A 17650-nucleotide genomic window follows, 5' to 3' on the forward strand; every position below is an offset into this window, starting at 1 on the left:
AAAGGAAAATAAAAAGTCAGTTCTTAAAAGAAAAGAAAAAAAAAGGACAGAAGTATTGTCCCTAAAATTCTTAAAAAGAAATTAAAAACAGTACTATGAAATTAGAAATGTTAATATTCCTCTAAATAGCCAAATGAGTTAAATAACCTCTATGGGAAGTGAATTAGATTTTTTAAAAGATGTAAAATTAATAAGCCTCTTTAGAAGAAATTGTTAAATAAACAAAACAGAGGAAAACGTAGACTCCGTGTACAATAGTCTTTCTTCCACAGTAAGGTTAGGGATCTCTCTTATTGCTTCCCAAACAAAAATGGCACTTGTGGAACTATTTACTGAAAACCTGAACTATAATTACTATTGAGTGACAACATATTCAAACTTCTCTTCTATTAAAGCCTGCTTTCAGCTAATGGTCCTGGAAATGAAGACAAAACATTTTTTCCATATAATTTGGGTTATTAAATTCTACTTTGATTTAAATTCTCATTTTTGATATCACCATGGTGCCTGTCACAAACCGTTATTTTTCATGTTTCTCACTCAATGAAGAGATTTAAATGTCTTAAAAGGCAATTTTGCTGAAGAACACCCAGAAAAATCATATGATTCTTGACTAATTTGGATTGCAATTAATTTCCTTTTTTACCATAAGATGTACTTGTGCTTACCAATTTTAGGAGTCTGCTAGATAGAATATATTTAGAAAGAATCAGGTACGTGTAAGAATAACGTTTAGTGAATAGAGGGTCTATGATTTGAATAATAAAATTTTGGATGTGAATTTTATCTAATGCATTTATTATTTAAGTGCTAATTAAATAAAATACAATTATTCTCAAAATCCAATCAAAACAAGAATCCCATGCACCTTTTCGCAAGTCATCAGCCTAGACGTATATAAAACTAACTACAGAAAGAAAAGGAATATTCTAAGAGGTATTCTAAATAGATTTTGCCTCATGACTAAAAAAAAGAATATGACCCTAAATGTAAATCTTGAGAACAGTGATTAAACTTTAACAGTAAGATTTTTAAAAAAAATAATAATAGTAAAGATCCTAAGTAAATCTCTAATTAAACTCTAGGTATCACATAAAAATTATGTATACACCCATGATGAAAGATAAGAAAGTTCTGCAGAGAAAGAAGAAAAAAAGGAAATACAAATAAAGAAGCAAGAATAAGATTCCACACAGTCCAAGAGAGATTTGATATCCTAGTGGTTTTCTAGCACTCCTTTCCAGAACATTATGACACTGATTGCCCAGGTTCTAGATGTAACGAGCATTGTGGTTGTGTCTCCAACATGTATTCAACTCGTCTCTGTTGTCTCGTGCTTTACCACTGGAAGCTTCTGAGGTGGGCACCCTCCTTGACACTGGGCACAAGCCATTTTACACATGTCATCCCACTGGCCACAAGGCTGGTGAGCACCATAAGCACATAAACTAAGAAAGACCAATTAGTGAGACAGCTAGGAGTTTAGGTAGAGAGGAGATATTTTCCCTTATTCTGATTGCTGAGATGTGTAAGTGTGAGACTTGAAACTACTGCCACCATTTTGCTACCACAAGGAAACCCACATGAGGATAAAGGAAACACAGAAGATAAGTTCAGAACCATGATGGCTACAAAGAAAAAACCAGATCTCTGATCAAGGACATCTAAGTGTGACCTCCTCCTGGGCTTGCTCACTTAGATGAACCATTAAATCTCTTTTATTGTTAAAACACCTCAGCTGGAGTTATTGTCAACCAAGAGAATTCTAGTTGACAAACAGTTTCCCTAACTTGCAACCAAAGGGGACTTATGTAAGCAACATTGAACAGGGCAACCTTATTTACAGATTTATAGATCTGGGTAACAACAGACTTTTCCCATCCAGGTCGGTTATTCAAGCTAATCACACAGCACAAACGGAAACTTGTACCTAACCTGTCAGAAATCATCAAGTCTGAATGACAAACGATAAGGGTTCACTTAATTTTTCAATGAATGGTATAAAAGGGTGATTCTGAAGGAAATATTCAGTGTTTAAATTAAAAATCTAATTTTTTCTCCCTACTGCTATTATTATTATAAAGAGTTCAGCAACACTAAGGTCAGAGATGTAAGCTTCAGGTGAATCGTGTAACAGATTCTAGGATGCTGCCAAAGTCCCATATGATTACTAAACAGGTATTTTCTTTAAAATTACAAACTTTCAGTATAGTGTTCAGTATAGTTGTCACAATCAACTTATCTAACATGACTCTAGTATTTCTTTTAACCCCTAAATCTCTGTAATTAATAAAAAAATAGTTTTGAAGTTAACATAAAGAATAAGAATATCATTATGATTAAATAATGGATTATCTGCAAAAATATATATAATTTCGTCGAATTACAATGACTTACGTGGCTTTGTGAAAATACACCTTCTATTTTACTTAAAAAAGAGCTTCCCAGAACAATACTACATCTTTGAAAATATTGAAAAGCTAAAGACTAGAGCATGGTGTTTCACTTCTATAGCTTAAGCTTTCCAAGTTATCATAGCAACTTTTATTCAAAGAGGAAGACCATTTACTGTTTACCTTGGAATTTACTGACATAATTTGTTAAATCCCAGGGAGAGGTGTTTGGCTCAGTCATTTAGGAAAGCCATAAAGTGGATGTCTTAAAAATGTGACATTTTAGCACTACTAAATTATTCAAACCACATCTCATCCTTTATAGAAGTGATGGTACTTATAGGGTTGTCAAAAGCCACTTCAGGCACAAAGATTTTCCTTTTCTGCTCGAAAGCAAACTATTTCTAACACCATAGAAAGTAAAACAAAGCACTACTGTGATATGCCTAGTTGCCAATTCATTCATGAAACCACCTGTTACCGAAAGTGGATGGCACAGCAGGTAATTATAAATCCCATAAATTCATGCTTCTGGAACATGCCTGGAAATGCACAGCTGTAAACAAAAAGGACATACACCCAAAAGACAGAGAAAGGCATCATAACTGTAGCCTAACCATTCTGCAACAATCTGTTTACACAATTCCAAACCCAAATGTCGTCTTCTCCTCTATCAGGGCTGTTAAGTTGATATTATGATGAATAATTTTTACGGATGCCTCATATTATCTTATGAAGTAATAGCATTTGAGCTCTAAATTCATTTCATTGAGAACTAAAAAAATATATCAAGAATATATTGTATGAACATCATTGTGCTAGTCATTTCAAATATACAGATACATAAAACATAATCCAAGTTCTTAGGTAAAGCTATTTAGCATTGAATCACTTAGTTACCTCTCAAAGTCAGTGCATAATAAGTAAAAGAATATTATATTTGAATGGTTCTTGCCAGGTGTTAATATATACCAAATATATTCTTATATAAATGATTTCACAAGGACTGTATAGTACATTTAAAAGCGAAGCTATTTAAAAATATTACTTGTGTCTATTAAACTTCTCAAAAACAAAGAGTTAAAAAATAGTTCTTTATGATAAAAAATCATGTGGATAGAAGAAACCAAAGGACATGATAAAGTAACAAAAAGAGAAAAGGAGTGAGCTGGCAGTACTCAGAAAAAAATTACAGAGATGAACTCATTAGTAGAAACAATAGTAGAATAAACATGACTAAATTACTAGTCAGGACACAGAAAACAGTCTTGAGAAATGTACATGAGATGAAATGGAAAATAAGGATGAAATAAATATCTAAGATAGAAAATCAGAGAACTGATAGAAAAAAGGAGAGCATATAAATATATATATGGTTGGCAGAGAATAGGTTTTTTTGTTGCTATTTTTGATGAGGAAGATTGTCACTGAGCTAACATCTGTGGCAATTTTCCTCTATATTTTTGTATGTGGGATGCTGCCACAGCATGGCATGATGAGCAGTGTGTAGGTCTGCACCTGGGATCTGAACTCATAAACCCCAGGCTGCCAAAGCAGAGTGCATGAACTTAACCACTATGCAACTGGGCCAGCCCCAGAAAAGGTTTTTAAAAATGTATTAGAAGAATCATTTTTCTGAGATGAAGAAAGACTTAAATCTACAAAGCATGTCCCAAGAAAATTTGCAATAACGTTTTGAATACTAAGAATTTTCCTGGTGCGATTTCTCATAGATTAAAAAAAAAAGACATCTAGAAAGACAAATCAAGTTAGCTATAAGGAGGAAGAAACCTGGGATAGTGTGATACTTCTCCATAATATCCAGCAGAAACAATGTCTACGCAATGAGAGAAGGAAGTTGGGACTCAAGTAATTTTTGCCCAACCATGCCGTAATCGAAGTGAAAAGGCAACAAACATATTTCAAATATATACAAATACAGAGAAAATATACATAAATGAGACTTTCTGAGAAATGTAATACCTAATTATACAGCCCATCAATCAAGGAGTGAAGCAAACATGGTCACAGGCATGGAGAAGCTATAGTAAACATTCTGATGGTAGCTGTACTCCAAGGGAATTATGTTCAGAGAAATGGAACAATTTAGTTACCATGGTTATAAATTAGAATGTAAATGATATAAACCGTGAAAATACAAAAATAATAGTCTAAGTCAATTTTCATGTTTTCTAGCAGGTAATGGATATATAAATCTGAAGTGTAGAAATATAGTTTTAAAAAATAATAAGCCCCAATTTTTAATTTTTTTAAGGTATATTTTTGCTTTTCTTGTTCTTCTTTTCTTTTGGTGAGGAACATTGGCCCTGAGCTAACATCTGTTGCCAATCTTCCACTTTTTCTTTTTTCTCCCCAAAGCCCCAGTACATATTTGTATATCTTAGCTGTAAGTCATTGTAGTTCTATGTGAGATGTCACCACAGCCTGGCTTGACGAGTGGTGTGTAGGTCTGCGCTCACAATGTGAGCCAGTGAACCCTGGGCCACTGAAGTAGAACGCAGGAACTTAACCACTCGGCCATGGGGCCAGTCCCCCAAATTTTTAATTTTAAAAGGACCTTTTGAGGCAAAAAGTCTGAAATTAGTAGTTTACAGATGACATACATGCTGTCAAAGGCCAGCAGATACAAAGGTAAGTTCATTATTTTCCTTAAATATAGTACTTATAGTACAATTCCAATTTTATAAAATTACATTCATCTAAATATAAATGTATGTTTCCGTCTACTCTCCTATCTATCTCCATATACTTTCTGATTATATATGTATGCATGTGTGTATGTATGTGTATATATATATATATATATATACACATACAGAGAGAGAGAGAGAGAGATGTCTAAAATATATTTACCATATACTGATTGGTTAATTCTAGGTGATAGGATGGGACTTGGAGGGTTTTTTCCCCCTTAATCTGTATTATTTGATTTTTTAAAAATAAACATTATAGGGGTCAGCCCCATGGCTGAGTGGTTAAGTTCGAGCACTCTGCTTCTGTGGCCTGGGGTTTCCCTGGTTCGGATCCTGGGCGGGGACATGGCACCACTCGTCAGGCCATGCTGAGGCGGCGTCCTACATAGCACAACAGAGACACTCACAACTAGAATATATAACTATGTTCTGGGGGGCTTTGGGGAGAAGAAGCAGCAAAAGAATTAAAAAGACTGGCAACAAATGTTGGCTCCGATGCCAGTTTCACAAAAAGAGAATAAACATTATAATGAACCACTCTCTTTTCTTTTTCTTCACATAAAGCAATAAAAAATATGTGAAGAGGCTTAAAAGTATCAGTTGTTGATTCTTGGAATCAAAACACCAACAAATATCAAGAGACACAAGGCCACAACGTTATATATAGTTAGGATAAAATTTCTATTTTCTATGAACAGTGCTTAAAGAAGACTCCTTTACCATACTTAAACCAGATACTCACACTCAACATAGCGCTTCAAGGTCAATATCTTAAAATCGCTTTATGAAATAGCTGATACATAAATTTCCATTAAACCTTTTCTTTAAAATACTAGCTTTGATAACCTAATTGATGTAGAGTGCAATCTTTCTTGCTACTTACTGTAAATGAAACCAGCACTAACCGAAATGAGCATATTCACTTCTACTAAATTTTGAGCTAGAGATTACTTAGAGTCTGAATCTTTATAAAATGAGTTTATGTTGTATTTTACAGAAGCATCACAAATCATCCCTCTGTTCACTCATTTATGCAGAGATCATTTGTTTTATGCGTATACAGTACAACATGTCTTCATGGAGAGATGTTTTGAGTGAAGGCACGGAGGGTAACGCTGAAGCATTATTCACTAGCACTGCTGGATCTTGGCAATGTCTATAATGCAACGAGAGACTTTTAAGCAGTTGCTCACGTTTTCCTTCCAGTTATTATGCTCGTCTAATCTGCTGGCTTATTTCTAGGACAAGTTTTCAAGGATCTCAAAGAGGCAGTGGGCTGGAGACATAGCTACATTCTGGCAAGGTGGTGGGTAGAGAATGGAAGGCAGGGAAGGGAAATGTCCTGTGGTCTGAGGCATTAAATTCGTACACAGTGACCTGATCTCTAGTTCTCAGGGGCTTGGTCACCAACAAGTTCTGTCACTTCAATGAAGTCACTTATGCAGTCAGTTCACGTTAGTGGATTGAAAGTGTGAACTTCCTGTGCACATAATTCCTCTTTGCCAGAGGTAAAATGATACAGAGGAAGGCAGGGGACTTGGACCTGCAGGAGCTGTGCAGTGGCATGAGTGGTGCTTCCCAGCTGGGCTGGGAGCACTGATGACGTCATGAGACATGGAGTAGACCATACAGAAAGAGAAGTGCGATGAAAGCCACACCTTTCCCAATGACATTAGAAGACAGTGACCTATAGGGAATGTGTGTGGGCAGATCCTTAGGTCATATGAGTGTCTCTATTAATAAAAAGCGAAGGGTAGTATTGAGTTTTCTTTCACTGAGCTGCCAATGAATCAAATTAGACCAATGTATTTAAACAATTGAAAAGCCTATGAACAGAATACAAAGGATATTAATTAGCCCCACACAATTTCAGCACCATAGGAACAATTACATATTATCTTCCAATAGCCTTCAGTATATATCAGCAGATAGTACAGCAGTACCCTCTCCAGATACTAAGAACAGTTACATGGAATACAATTCAATTTACTGTTATAATGTCAGAAGAATTAAAATCAATTCCTCTAGCTCCTGTTGATTATATCAGATTATTGTACCAGTTCTCAATACACACATCTTTGACATATGGTTTTCAGATTCTTACATACACTTCCTTGTTCTTCTAAGGATTTTTACCTATTGATCTGTTTACAGTGAGCTCTATCTTCATAGCAATATCTTGTCTATGACTCAATAGGTACTTAATCGTCTCTCTTGATAAGTTGTAGGTTAGCCCCAAGGTTGAAGGCAAATTCACAGACTTGCTGCAGGGGCTGTAAGGATCCCTGCAGACGCTATGTGTCGTGTGCAAACTGAATACATCACAGGTCTTCCACAGGTGTGTACAATTTTTCAAAAGCACAATATACTGTGATGGCTAAAATGGGTGATCATTTTACAGTGTCATTATATTTCCCTATAACTCTTGGTATGGTATATTTTCCCATTCAATTGGAAAGAAACAGCAACAATGGTGTGGACAGCTTCAAAATGTTCTGACAATCAAAAAAGACCATGTTAATTTAAAAGGATGGAAATACCTGTTCTAGATTTGGCACCCATGACATGGCCAGAATTTGGGTACTATATACATACTATCTTAGTCTGCTCAGCTGCCATAGAAAAATATCATAGACTGGGTGGCTTAAACAACAAAAATTTATTTCTCACAGTTCTGGAGGCTAGGAAGCCGAAGATCAACATTCTGGCTGATTTGGTTTTTGGTGAGGATTCTCTTCCTGGCTTGTAGATGGCTGCCTTCTCACTGTGTCCTCAGATAGGAGAAAGTACTCCGGTGTCTCCCCCTCCTCTTATAAGGACATCAATCTCATTGGAGTATGGCCCCACTCTATGACCTCATTTAACCTTAATTACTTCCTAAACACCCTCTCTCCAAACACAGTTACAGTTACATAGGGGTTAGGGCTCCAACATGTGAATTTGGGAAGGCCACAATTCAGTTCATAGCACATAGAGATAGTTTCTTTATTAAGTTTGGATTTGCAAAAAAAAGCCCTAGATTTTATTACCTTTGAAAATTCATGCCATTCTCTGGTACTAATCAATGTTGCCATTCAAGCTTTCTAATATAGGAGGGATTTTTGAAAATCCACATAGTTCTGTCTTGGCCTATTTCTTAGGAAAAAAATTGAGAAATGATTACTATTTATAATTCCAAAAGAATTATGGAAAAATTTACTCAGGAGCAACTTCTAAAAATTATAACTCAGTTGAGAATTTTCACATAACCAACATTTATGGAAGACTTGGATGGTTTCCTCTTACCAACTGGTAACCACTTGGCCAACATTCTCATTTCTAAGGAAACTGTTACTATCCCAAAACTATCCAATCTGGTTTTTGAAGTGACAGCTATTAATACACTTTTAATTAGTCAGATAGTTTTTTCATATTGTTATTCCTTTAATGTCAAAGAATGAAACTTTTCTTCAGCTTGTTTTTTCTAATTTCTTATGCTTTCAAAATTTTAGCCCCCTAGAGTTAGGCAGTGAATAATAAGCAATGGGTCAGCTATGAATGGAATTCTGCCAAAGGAGGTTTGACGTCACTTGTCATACTTAGAATCAGAATCTAATACCAATTTGCCTTTCTAAGAAGATATCATTTTGAAAATAAAGTTAGCTTTCTGAGCTTCTTTTTTCAAGACTATGGAAAGGAAGTTATAATAAAAATAGTCACGTCAGAGGATTGGGGTTAAGTCCTCTTAAGATAAACATGTTAAATATATGTTGGAAACTATAAAGTGCTATTAGACACTGTTTTTGTTTTGTTGACATAAATATCCCAGATAACAAAAAAAAGTCAAACATTTCACATTTTTATGCTAACATTTATTGAAGCATGAATTCTCCTCAAATATCAGAGACCATCTTGCAGTCCATAATTAACAGTGAGCAACGTTCTGTAGCCTCTACTACTAGAGAACAATTTTCACAAATAAGTAACATTCTGGAAAAAAAAATACCTCCCTTTTTACTGAATTTTATATAACTGCCTTGCTTCTAAACATGCCTCAAAATATGTCTCCAATAGAAGAAGCATAGAAAGACTAGCAATCAAAGAAATTAATTGCACCATTAATAGCATATGTGCATTATATTATGCTAGTAAAGAGAATCACCAAGATGTTGAGCCTAATCAAACTTTGTGAGAAGACCACTGCCTGCAATAGGAAATCTAGCGTCCAATTCTGTTAGTTATCTGGCTACAGAGATTGACAACTACCTCTAACACTGAATTAGTGTTCTACGTTCTCTCCACATTGAATTCATTTGCTCTATCCTTGCCATCTATCATTGGATTCTTGGTGATTGGTCTCTGTTTTGGATCCTTTACTTTAAGTAAACGGTTAATCACATATTTATGAGAACTGGCTAATAAGTGCAGCCAACACTTATAAATGTGCATGATATTCCAAGTTCTAAGCTTGGCACATAATATACATTAGGTATGTAGTCATTGCAACAGCTCAATGAATTATAAAGAAACTAAAGCTCAGAAACACCGAATAGTTGCCTGGCATCACATAACTCCCGGGGATATAGAAACAGTTCTGCATGACTCCAAGTTCTACGTTCTTTCCAATTCCACAATACCCTTTAGATATTAAATGTTTTAGGACTTCAAAAAAAAGTTACATTTGGTCAAACTGTTTCCCTCAGGCTACTATCAGGAGTTGTGTAACAGCTCTCTCATTGGCTTCCCTGCTTCTCCTCTTGTTTCCTTCACTTTATTCTCTAGAGAGTAGAGCAATCCTTTTAAAAGTAATTGCTTTAAAGCAGAAATCTGATCATGTCACTCTCCTTCTCTAATGAGGCTTCCCAACACACTTAGAATAAAATCCAATGTCCTTACAAGCACTGTGCTTGACAGCCATCCCTTCAACTTCATTCTCCCCATCACGCACTCTGCACCAACCCTACTGGCTCTTGATGTCCCATGAATATGCCAATGTGCCCTAGCATCATACTGTGCACCTGCTGTTTTTCGCATTTGCAATAATCCTCCCCTATTCTGTCATGCTGTATTTCTTAGTCTATTTTAATTTCCTCTTTAACATTTTTTATCATCAGACTTTTTTTTTAATTCATTACCACCCCCATTTAAAATCTCTCTCCCCCTCGCTTTATTGGGTTCACTGCTGTATTTTAGGGACTAGACGTTGTCTGGTACGTGATAGACATTCAACACATAATTGTTGAGGTTAGAGCTTCTTTATGTTTTCACAGGCTAGTTTTTTTGGCTTTATTATCTCCCAGAAAAGATGTCATCTTGGTGGATTCTTCTTCACAGCAAGGATGAAGAAGATCATACACAAACCAATCCAATTTAATTATAAATACATTTTATTCACTACTCAGTTTATTATTCTTGAAATTTCCACGTTCTATTACAAAAACTTCCCAAGCCACCTCTATCAGTAGTCTATTGCTGGGTAATAAATAACCCCAAAACTCGGTGGCTTGAAACAACCACTCATTTGTTTGCGATTCTGTTGAAGTGAACTGGGCTCAGCTGGGCGTTACTTCCATGGCACACGGTGTCACCTGAGTTCACTGCTGGTTTACAGCCAGTTCCCGTGTTGGCCTGGGGCTGGCTGCGTTCACGTGGCCTTAGTCACACATTTAGGGTCTTTATCCCCATGTGTCGTCTAGTTCCCGAGGAGGCGAGATTAGGCTTATTCACAGGGTAATGGAATCTAAGAGAAGAAGGGTGGGAGCTGCCAGCCTCTGGAGGCACAGCTTTGAAGCTGCACAGCATCACTTCTGTCCCATTCGTTTAATCAGAACAAGTCACAAGGTATGGCCTGGATTCAAGGGGTGGGAAGACAGAGCCTACCTCTTTATGGGAGGAACTGTAGGAGCTTTTGGCCATTTTTAACCCCCTCCAATATAAGCTGTTTTGCTGCATGTAAACATAGAGCTGCTTTGCCCCCAGGAGATGCTATACCATTTCCATTTCAGTGAGAGACCATTTGACGATACCCTTGGGTAGCTTCAATTAAAAAAAAAAAATCTGTAAAACGGCTTTCATTTGACATAAGGTACTTTTAACAATGTAAATTTTCCTACTACTTTCTAAATAAGAATTTAAAAGCCCATTTCAAAGATAAATTCTTCTAGGATCACATCTTAAAAGAAGGTAAATCTTGTTGCCAAGTCACTTAACTTTAGGGACCTGATGTCGAGGTCACACGAGGGAAGAGCAAAGGGAGAGAGGTTGCAATAGTTTCATGAGCCATTGGAAACAAAGGAGCACAAAGAAAAGCACAATCTTTGAACAGCTTTGTTTTAAAATTACCCATGCTAGGTTCAAACAACTATTTTCATAGCATAGTTTTGCTGACTTTGCAGAAAGATTCCCCTTCGGATCTATAAAGCTGGCATTTCTACCTTGCAATAAAATTACAAGATAGTCAGAAAAGATTTTATTTCAGTGAAGTCTGAGAAGCATGTTTTCCTTTTTTGCTTCTGTCTTACAAAACCACACAGGGGAAAATCAGTGTTATTAGCTTCTCACTTTACCAACAACTAGCTGGAAAGACCCCAAGAAAAATATACGGAGGTCAAATTTTCAAGAGAATACAATCTAACGTAGGAAGATACTATAAAATGGCCTATTTATTTACAAGCACTTCTTTTAGGTGCCACTCATTCAAGCTAACAAGTATTTATGATGCAGTGATTGTGTCTGTGGGAGGCCTTGAGCTCAGTGTTGTGAAGGGCAAAAAATGTTTATGTTATAGTCCTTGCTCTCCAGAAACCCATAACAGAGTGAGACAATGCAGGGACTCAAATCTCTCCATTTCAAACCAGTACGAGGTAAGGGCTGTATTACTGGCAGAGGCAGCTCTATAAGCCATCTGAGCAGGAAAAAATCTCATTCAGTTTTAGTGATTAAAAAAAAACTGAGTTCAAAGGAGTCATGGTATTTAATCTGGGCCTTGAAAAATGATTTGGAACTTGAGATGGCCGTTCTAGTCAGAGGGACTGTTCTGAACACAGGGGAACAAGCAGAAAACAAGTGGGAAGGTTACAGAAACTAACTCGACTAATAGGCACATATAGGCGAATAATGTGAAGTGAATGCAGTTAGATATGTAGAATTTAGATTGCACAAACCCTTGAATGTCAATCTAGAAAGTCTGAAACTGATTCTGTGTAAAATGAGAGGCTTGAAAGTAATGGACTAAATGTGGACTTAGAAGGAACAATCTAGAAAATAGGATGGACTAGAGAAAGGAGAGATTAGAATCAGACATTGGTTTGGAAGCACCGCAATAGTCAAGAATAAAATCATAACAGCTTCAATTAGGTTGCTAAGATGAAGATTAAAGGGAAAGAGGCTCGTGTGAGAAAGACTGAAGAATCTGAAAGACCTGCCAGTATTTAAGAGGGAAAAGAATACTCAAAGGTGACGCGGAAGCATTTCATCACGATAACTGGGACGACCTGGACAGTTCAGAGTAACTGATGCCAGTTAACATTTTAAAGCAGAACTTGACATATCTACATGTCATTTTAAATGCTAAAAAACAAACATAGGAAAATAAATATCATTGATTTCCAAGAACAGTGCACGCCAATGGTCACTGAACAAGGTCTTAGGAGTAACCAGATGTAATTGAGAAGGCTTCTCATATGCAAATAACACCAGCATTTCTATCCTTCTCTCACTAAGTACTTGAATAAATGCTCAAAGTAGGACGGTGAAATGAGCTGAGGAATGCCTTTGAACTACAGGACCGGTTCCCAAACACATCTACACAGTAGAATCACCTGGACATCTTTTAAAAATTCCAAATCTTGGACCATGCTCCAGCCCAATTAAATCAGAATCTAGACTGTGATGCAGAGTGCGGTCCCAATGTGGTGACAACGCTGGGAACCACCGAACAAGCGCAAATATCAGCAATTAGCTGAAATTTCCGGTTTGCAACTGAACATGTTCTATTTCCACATGATCATGCCAAAATCAAGATTTTAGAAATATATAAGAATTCAACTTCTCCTTAGAGAGATGATCAAAAATTAGGAATTTCACTTTTTTAAATGCTGAGCTTACTACTTGCCAAACCCCACAAAGCAAGGTTTATATTCCGGAGAACTGTAGGAATAATAAACTGTCCTTTTTCTGTTTGTGAAATGGCCACCCTTAGAGCTCCGGCCATGTTGAAATTGATTTCAAGAAAGAAGACTGAGTCCAGATTTCTCTTCCTTAATGAATATCAGATCTGGAGAATTTCTGGGATGTTTTCTGAATGTTTGTACATGTTCCAAACAGCATAAATTTGGAATCCTCACATCATAGTTTCTGCTGCATTAATTTGATATAAAATTTTATGTTGTTTTTTTCCCCAGGTAAACCAGCTGTGAAACAAGTATAAAGATAAAGTGACTTCAAAAGTGCAATGGATGGGCTGCATCATTTTGAGGTATCAACACAATTTTAAAGATCATTAGTCAGTCTGCAAGTATAATCATCAGGCTTTGCATAAATGTGCAGTGCAAAGAATTAAACAGGGATAAATTGAATGTGACTATACCAAACACAATACTAATTATAAATACTCCATAGAAAAAGGTTAGACTTAGCTTTGGGAAGTTTAACTTTGAGTATTTTTAATCATTATCCTTGATTCACAAAAGAACACAAATTGAACCATTTTTCTGAAATTATACAGGTTTACTTCTTTCTTTCTTTTCAGAAGATGAGTCATGCACGTGACTGAATTGACCAGTTCACTCTTGTTTTTGGCATTTGTAACCTGGGGTGGACACTCAAAGAGGAGAATCAGCCTTCTTCTGTTTCCAAGTGTTTGCCGTTCAAATATCAACCAGCCACCATTTTAGATTAAATATCTTCCCCTTTGATATCAGGACATTAAGAAAAATGACTCAGGCGAAGTCTATAGGAAACATAAAAGACAGTTCCTTCATTTATGCTGTGTATGGTCTAGTAGGAGACATAGGCATCAAGTGATGGTATTAATGACATACCCTAGGGCCATTTGAATATATTTAAATATTCATATAAGCAGAGAACTTCCATTGGCTCATGGATTTCCTCTGCCTGGACTTGGGTATCTAAGTAGTTCTCTTCACTAATCTACAGTGTGAATAAACATGGCTTAGAAAAGTCACCAGTTAATAAAATGAATTCAGCTACTTTGTATACACAATTCAAAATATTGCTTAATGGTGAAAATATTAAAAAAACCCAGGGAAAAAGATGAAGAAAGCATATGTCAAAGTTACCCTTAGGTTTTCCTCTGGAAAGAACATTATTAGCCCAGAGAGTAAGGGTGGAGACCATGGAGAGAAGGGTGAGGAAAAAGATGTCGTATGTTCACTCAGAGAGTGAAGAATCTCATAAGTTCTCTGGAGTCAGACGAGTGAGAACAGGCATGAACGAACACACTAGTGTTCTGTTAAAACTAGTGAAAATTCAAAGTTCAATCCAGGACTTTGCACTAGGCTATTCTGACTTGACGATTTGTAAATAAGCAGTCCAAGATGCAGGGCATAGTTTCTCAAATCCAACACATAGCTGGTCCCTTGATGTGGCGGAGATTTTAAACAACTCATGATGGCCTAGAGGTTTTTATTGCAAAAGTAATGCCAACAATGGTTTGCAAATCATGTAGAGGAATAACAGGCATGATTTTTAAAGCCGAGGAGGCAAAACAAACAGATTCCCTTGAAAATTAAAAGTGATCATTCCCCCTAGAATATCTTATTAAGCAATAAAATCATTCACAGGTTGATCTTTTAAATAAAAGAGCTTTGGAAAGTGGCGACCTGAAAATAAGTTGTTGTTTGCATACTTATCAACACATTTATGATGCAGGGAAATACTTTAGATCCACAGTAAAGAATTCATAATATAGTGGTTCCCAAAGAGAAACATATGAAAAAAATAAGGGTAATTTGGTGATTTTTTTTAAAAAGGTACATTTAGCTTTACACCTATTATTTATTCTAATATCATGTTCTATTTATTTTAAATGTTTTATCTCTGAAATGATAGGGACTGTAGATAATATATATTTTTAAATGTCATTACTTTTCAAATGAAAACATTGTCCTTTGTTTTTTTAATTTTGATTTTATGATGATACCCAAACTCCAGAGGCCACCACCACAGTGGTTTTTGCCTTCCCCTTCAGAGGTACATTAGAACACCTTTAAAGAATCAAAACTGTTGGTCATAAAATTGCTGAGCTAAAGCCTGGAGGATTTCTCGTACTCTGGCAAAGTATATTTTATTCACAAGGACTCTAGGAAAGTTACAAGGTTCCATCTTCAAAGTCAAACTCTTCTTCCCTCTGCAAAGGAGAATAATGAGCCTAGCAAATGAGTATTTGAATGGCTTCACATGTCTTCTTCTTGGTCCAGAGCTCTGAAGAACTCCCTCAGGTCATTCTGGTTGCCTGTGAGCAGCTAAGGAGCTACTGTGCAGGCACGGAGAGGCACAGCCAACTCTTCAAAGCTGGGGTGGTGAGGTGGAGGAATTTGCTCACGTGTTCCTGATCTTCTAAACTTTATTCCAGAAAGCAGCCTCTAAGGGCCCTCTGGGGACCGAGCAGTCCATAGGAAAAATAAGCCCATGGAGTGACTACATTAGGGCCCAAGTAATGCAAACTCCCTCACCCACCTTCAAAGAGCTCTGGGCTTGGATTTCAGCCTCATCCTTCGGTTCTTCTTGTGCCACTCTCTCGGGCAGGTTGGCCTTCTCTCAGTTCCTGGAATATATGTACCTCCACCCTGCTCACCACCTTCTCAATATGCTGCTTTCCCTACCTGGAATGCTCCATCCCCTGAGGATGCTATACCATTAATGTCTCAATGTAAATTCCACCTCTTGGCAGATGTCATCTCCAATGAGCTTATCTTAGAAGGCCCTCTCAGCTGATAACCCTTATCTCTGCACCTACTTTGTTCCTTCCTATTCATGATTCTAGATTTATTTCTTTACTTTTTTTCTATCCACCCCTGCTAGATTGTAAGCTCCAAGAAAGCACGGTTCGTATCTGCTTTATTTACTAAGAAAATACTAGCAACTAGCACTGGTTAAATATTTGTGGAATGAATAAATGAAGAAATGGATGGACGAAACCTAGGAACTTTATTGTTTTATCTTGTAAGAAAATATATTCTGAATTCCTAAATGTCAGTTAATAAATTCATAGAGAATAAGTCAATGTATACTATTTACCCAATAGTAAGTGTGAGACAGTTGCTAGTCTGCTACTTGACGCATAATAGTTCCATGATGAATTCTTGCTGCATACAGCTGTGAGTTCAGCATTTTAATAATAAATAAGATAAAAAATATGACTAGAGGAGAAAGATTTAAATGATTGGGATCTGTAGGTCAAGTCATGTGAGAAATGAATGGGGAGAAGACCACAGATGACAAAGAAGAGTTGACCTTGCTGTGCACAGAGATCAGAATAAGGATTGGTGGGTGAATGTTCCAGGGATGAAATATTTGACTAAGGATGAGGAAACACTTTAACAAATTAAGATGTCAAAAACAGAATTTTCTGTCTTAAGACAGGGTGAAATTCCCATTAGGAAAATTTGAGCAAAGGCTGATGGGGATGTTATAGATAAGATTCCTGTATTTGGATAAGAAATGCATTTTATAATAACTGAGGTTATTTCAACTATCTTTAACTATATTTAACTACATTTAGTTCAGCCAGATTTAAAAAATACTTTCTAAAGCAATTGGTGAGTAAATAAACAGTTTGCTATTCAGACAGAAAATAACCCGAGATCAGTCGGAATTTTCCCATAAAAAGCTCTAGATTATTTTTTGTCTTCTCCACGATCTTTTATTTTTATGTTCTATCCCTGGCTTGCACTCATTTATTTGGGTCAGAGCCCTTAGGACACTATTTATCCTATGTGATATCTCGTTCTAAACAGGGTTATCTGGGGTGAAGAAAATCTCGTTAATCAATGTTGAATTTTTTTCCAGGCATTAATGTTCACTGAAAGATACATGCATGTATGAGCGGTTCTGTTCACTATGCAAAATGTGGTAGAGATGTGAAGGGTTTAGCTATACAATTCAGCTTCCAAAATACTGTAGCCTAAAACTTTCAGAACATTAAGGAAATATTGTTTACAAACAATAGACCATGAACAGAGAGATATATACCAAAACCAGGTTAAGGAATCTCTCCAGCACCACAAACAAGGAATCCAGATGAACGAAGAAAGAGAAAGTGCAGAGTCTGCTAAGTTGACGTGGCTACTTTTCTTTAAGAGAGAAACTAATGATTTCACCGGGAAATGTGCCATGACGAAATGGGTAGAAAGAAGACACAATATGAGGCGTATATTGTCAAGATCCATGCAGCCAGTCACATGATGGAAGAGGAAGTAGATTCTCCCCAATAAGAGTAACCTACACTGTGGCTGAATTCATATGGGAAGGTTAGGTGTCCAACGGTTGGAGACTTCATAAGGACCCCTTTCAGAAAATGTCATGCAATACGGCATCTCTCTA

General features: G+C 36.5%; 1 protein-coding gene and 1 long non-coding RNA gene across 2 annotated transcripts in view; one reads left to right on the forward strand and one right to left on the reverse strand.

The window, feature by feature from the left end:
• PLXDC2 (plexin domain containing 2) overlaps nucleotides 1-17650 on the reverse strand; it is a 412416-nt gene that overhangs the window by 219284 nt on the left and 175482 nt on the right. The gene's annotated exons all lie outside the window — the stretch shown is intronic.
• On the forward strand, nucleotides 10793-14240 carry LOC124248467 (uncharacterized). The gene is made up of 3 exons (XR_006891048.1): nucleotides 10793-10927; nucleotides 13489-13562; nucleotides 13836-14240. It is a non-coding gene; the product is annotated as an uncharacterized LOC124248467 (long non-coding RNA).

The sequence above is a fragment of the Equus quagga genome, chromosome 12 (genome assembly GCF_021613505.1).
Source record: "Equus quagga isolate Etosha38 chromosome 12, UCLA_HA_Equagga_1.0, whole genome shotgun sequence".
Classification (NCBI taxonomy): Eukaryota; Metazoa; Chordata; class Mammalia; order Perissodactyla; family Equidae; genus Equus; species Equus quagga.